Below are 5,334 nucleotides of genomic sequence, written 5' to 3' on the forward strand. Positions count from 1 at the left end.
ATATACATTCACTTATAGGTACTTTATACAGATAATTCCTGTAAAAGAAAAAGAATAAGAATACGTAGCATTACTGCCTACTGTGTCAGTTTTGGAGCCTACTTTGTCAGACGCTCATTTTTGCAAAACTTACGAAAAACTTCATTATTGCAAAATTGCTAACAGTATTATAAAAATTGCTTATACTATCTGCTAGAAGACATTTTTTACTTTGTACTTATGTCTTTCAAGTTGTATTTTTACATTTTGTTTAAAAAATATTGTCCAAAAACAAAGTGGTATGTCGGTATCGGTGATCATCCTCTATATTAGACAAGGTGGAAAGAAGAAAGGTGAGCCATTGCGCATAATGGCGGCAAAAAGATGGGGAACATGACTTGTCAACCAATCACGGGGTCTTATTTTATACGCGCAGATTTCAAGCGTTCACAAATGGTTACCAATAAAAATACAATATTGTTATGGAACTTAAACTAACAATGATATATTAATAAAGACTGTTAAAATATAAAAATATTACAAACTTTAACATTATTATTAAACAGAAATGACATTGCACATTTTTTTTATACCAATGTGTCAAGAAACTGCCATCAAAGTGAACAGCCATTGGATTTTTGTAAAATGGGTCTCTCACGATTGGCCGTCCGTCCCCACTATCTTTAGGCTACTGCGCATCCACGGAAACGGCTCACCTTGCTTCTTTCCACCATGATATTATAGCAGGTATGTAAACATGAAATCGGAATTTTTAAATAGAAAATACACGTTTATTGCATGAAAATGATAAAAAATATTTTATTCGAAGTATTGCCCATCGATAGCTATACATTTTTCCCACCTGTCTGACAATTTGTGGAGGCCACGCTAAAAAAATTGTTGCTCTTTTGAACCAAACCAGTCATCTAGCCATTTTCGTACATCTTCGTAAGAAGTGAAGCGCTGCTGAGCAAGTGCGTGTCCCATCGATGCAAATAAGTAGTAATCGGACGGAGCCAAGTCTGGTGAGTAAGCCACATGCGAAAGTATTTCCCAACCAAACGCCTCAATCGTTTCCTTGACCAGTTTTACTGTGTGTGATGGTGCATTATCATGAAGCAAAATCACTTTGTGTTGCCTTTTTTGATATTCCGGTCGTTTTTCACGCAAAGCTTGATTCAAATTGATCATTTGTTGTCGGTAGCGTTCAGTATTAACGGTTTCGCCAGGTTTTAGCAGCTCATAATAGATCACACCTTTCTGATCCCACCAAAGAGCATTGTCTTCCGTCCATAGCGATTTGGCCTTGTAGTCGATGTCGTTGGTTCGCCTGGAGTTACCCATGATCTTTTACGCTCAGGATTCTCCAAATATATCCACTTTTCATCGCCAGATGATGGTTCACCTGGAGTTACCCATGATCTTTTACGCTTAGGATTTTCAAAATATATTCACTTTTCATCGCCAGTCACAATTCGATGGAGAAATGACTTTCTTTTGTACCTGGCGAGCAGCATTTCGCAAGTGGTTTTTCGGTTTTCCTGCTGTCTTTCATTCAGTTCATGTGGAACCCATTTTTCCATCTTCTGGATCTTTCCCATGGATTTCAAACGTATGGAGATGGCTTCTCGTGTCACATTCAATTGATCCGCGAGTTGTTGTTGAGTTTGAGCGTCATCCTCATTCAACAATGCTTGCAATTCGCTGTCTTCATACTTTTTCGGTAGTTTTCCACGTTCTTCGTTTCTCACATCAAAATTGTCACTTTTGAATTTTTTAAACCACTCGAAGCACTGTGATTTACCAAGAGCATGCTCACCGTAAGCTTCGACAAGCATTTGATGCCATTCTGCAGCAGTTTTCTTCAAATGGTAACGGAAAATCGATGCTGTCCGCAAATTGTAGTTTCCAGGCACAAAATTCAACATGTTCAACGCTATTACAAACTATACTGTTTTATGAAACTTGAATTGTTGTGAGTTGAAAATCTTTGTCAGATGTCAGAACAAGGGAATGGCGTCAATGACGCGATCTGACGGCAACTACATTAACAGCTATGGCCATCTATTTGTAAATTCCGGTTTCATATTTACATACCTGGTACAAACAATTCACTTACTACATTATTTTAAACGTTTACTTAACCAACAATAGATTGTTTATAATAAGTCTGAATGTTTATTAACTTAAATCTCTCTCTTTCTCGCTCTCTCTCTCTTTCAATCTAAAGTCTGAGACCTCGTAATCGTATCCCTTGCGTTGCAAAGATTGCACGTGGTCCAGTCCCGAGTTGTAAGGATTAAATTTTTGATTCGAAATTTAGACTAACGCACTGCTCATGGGAAACTGGTCCCTACGAGACGTTGATCCATATTTTGGAGCAAGAAAGAAGTGCGTTCGACTCAGGGTACTTGCGTGCGGATATCTGCGAGACAAGAGTCTAAGTGTCCTTTCATACCCTCCCCATTTTCATCCTTTGTCTCTCCAATCAAATTCTAAATTTGTGGATTTGAACGTAACACATACATATATTTTTAAAGCAACTACTTATTTCTTTTCATATCTATTTTTTCTTTTCATCAATTGATTTATGTCATTATTCTATTCATACAAGTATTAAGGATCAGTTATAAAAAAATTAATAATTTACAAGTTATTCAACATTTTATGTTAATACATGCCAAAATAAAGTATAAAATATCTTGTAAACTATTGATTTTTTATATCACTATCTTAATACTTTTATGTGCAGAATAATTAAAACTATATTGTGTAAAAATAATTTTATTTAAAAAAGTGGAGGTGACCTTATAGTCTCAAAAAATATTATTTTGAGAAAAATTTTTTGCTCATTATAATATGTCTCCTTCGATTCGAACAAAATCTCTAGTGGTATTTTCTCATTTCATCAAAAACAATAGAGATATTTTAAATAATCAAGTTACAGAAACACCCTGTAGACTATATTTTTTATGTAATATTTATGATTATAAGAAAATACATCTAGTAGGGTATAGTCGCCTGTTATCGGATAGGCTCCTAATATAAAGTGGAATTTCTGCTAAACTAATAAGCGCACGTGTTTGGTTAAGTTCTATCATGAACTTTTTATTCTTAGTGTGTAACCTGTTTAATAGAAAATTCATTATTATATCATGCCGTTGTAAAAAAAGCCTACACAGCACAGGCCATCCACTGGACATACAGACTTGGTTAGTACAAACCTGGTCCAAACGTCCATGGACTTAGTACGTATGTTTAAAAAACGTGCAAAGTATTTGCACGTTTTTTAAACATTCGCCGTTATTCACCGTACAAAGTATGTTTACTTTTGGACATTTAAAAAATGTTTATCTCATGCAAAAAATTATCTAAATCTGCTCGCGACGAAAATTATCTAAATCTGTTGCTTTGGCTTGACAAGTGAAAATTTTTTTAAGATCGTACGAGAAGTTTTGTTATCTCCGGTAACAATAAACAAATTTACCAAATTAAAGCTTAGTTCAGATGGCATGCAGCAAGCGGCAAGCGTCGAGCAGCAATAGCAATCTTATCACTTGCTGCTGGCAGTGATATAAGTTTGGAATCTTTTGTTTCCAGCGTGCAGTCAGAGGTCAGTGGAGTGGAGAGTAGAGTTCCTAGAAAACCAGAGTCTGGCCATGTCCTAAAAATAGCGTGCGTGTCCAAAATGTGTGTTTACTCCCAATTGGTAATATGAATGTATGTGCGTCCTCGATTGGTACTACCATTGTATGGACACGCCAATCACAAGAGAAGGTGGAGGGAAGGTCAGAGTTTTTTATTTAATTTCACCCTATTCACTAATCTAGATCAAGTAATTCTGTTTCATTGTCTGTAGGACAAGCATCTTTGAAGTTGCAAAGTGAAAACTGAGTTTGTCCTTTTCTTTCTTTGAATGATGGTAACGTCCAAGATGGATGGCACCCAATTAGACACGGCTCAATTGGACATGAGCTACTCACAGCGCTTGAGACTACAAAGCTCCTAAGCACCGGTCGCCGTGATTGGTGGTGTCTAATCGAACCGTGATCAATAATAGGGATCACCCCTCCAAGATACCATAGAACTGATATGTGCACAACGACCAACAATTCTCGCACCGTTTTGACACTACCAATAATTGACAATACCAATCAGTTATTGGATTTTGAGATATTTCATATCGAATCCACAGATTATATTCTTCAGATGACGTATAACGGGATTGGATAAGAACATAAAACTTTAGTATTCTGCCTATGGACGAAGGAAGAGAAGGACAAACCCAGTTCTCACTTTACAACATATATCGAAGATATATCCTACAGATAATGATATATAATTACCCGATCTAGATTGGTGTGAATAGGGTGAAATAAAAAAAAAATAGGATATGATAGCCGAATAATGATGACAAGGAATTTGGAGTCACAAAGTATTGTAGGAGTGGCGAACATTTTATTTGCAGTGTACGCGCAAACAACACACACATGCATGCACACCCGCGCATGCACGCGCGCGCATACACACGTTCACACATGTACACAAGATGTGCAAATCCGACCCAGCAACCTCCACGTGGTGCACATCGGATAATCCAAATTTTGGCGGTTTAATCTTCATGAGAGGGGATGAAACATTTTTTTGTTTTATCTAATTATTCACGGTTAAAACAATAGAGGAAAGTCGCCGATACTGACATAGGTCTCCTAAAGTGACACCCCCTTATTTTTCGGAAACTAACTATTGCACTTTGGTAATACTAATAAAATCATGATCTGTTTAGCTAATTAAAGAAGGGCAAAATTCATAATTCGTAGGTTTGTGGCTTGTTTCTACATTGTTAGACATGTTTTTAAATTTCATTAACTTTTAATGTACATTGGTGAATGAAGTTTAATTTCTCTGTAACTGAAAGGACTATTAATGCACATGTTAATGAAATTTAAGTTTACAGTAACTGAAAAATTAAGTGTAATGAAACTTAATATATTTTTATAAATGACATTTAATTAATCGTAATTGAAATAACTATTAATGTACATATTAATAAAATTTAATGTACTTTTATATTTACGAATATTAATAATATTTTAATTAAGCCTAATACTATTAACGCTTAATGTTTAATATGTTTACGTTTCTTACATGTCATTAACGTAAATTACTTTTCAGTTACAGAACTCGTACTTTTCATTAACGTGTAAATTAATTTCTACATTAATGTGTTCATTAATTTCAATACACACGTTCATCACATTTAAGACTACTGTAATTTAGTTTTTATTTACATCATTCATTACATTTAATTTCGTGCATAACCACATGCTTCCTTTACATGTTAATTAAAATTCA

The sequence above is a fragment of the Trachymyrmex cornetzi genome, unplaced genomic scaffold, assembly GCF_001594075.2.
Source record: "Trachymyrmex cornetzi isolate Tcor2-1 unplaced genomic scaffold, Tcor1.1 scaffold233, whole genome shotgun sequence".
NCBI lineage: Eukaryota > Metazoa > Arthropoda > Insecta > Hymenoptera > Formicidae > Trachymyrmex > Trachymyrmex cornetzi.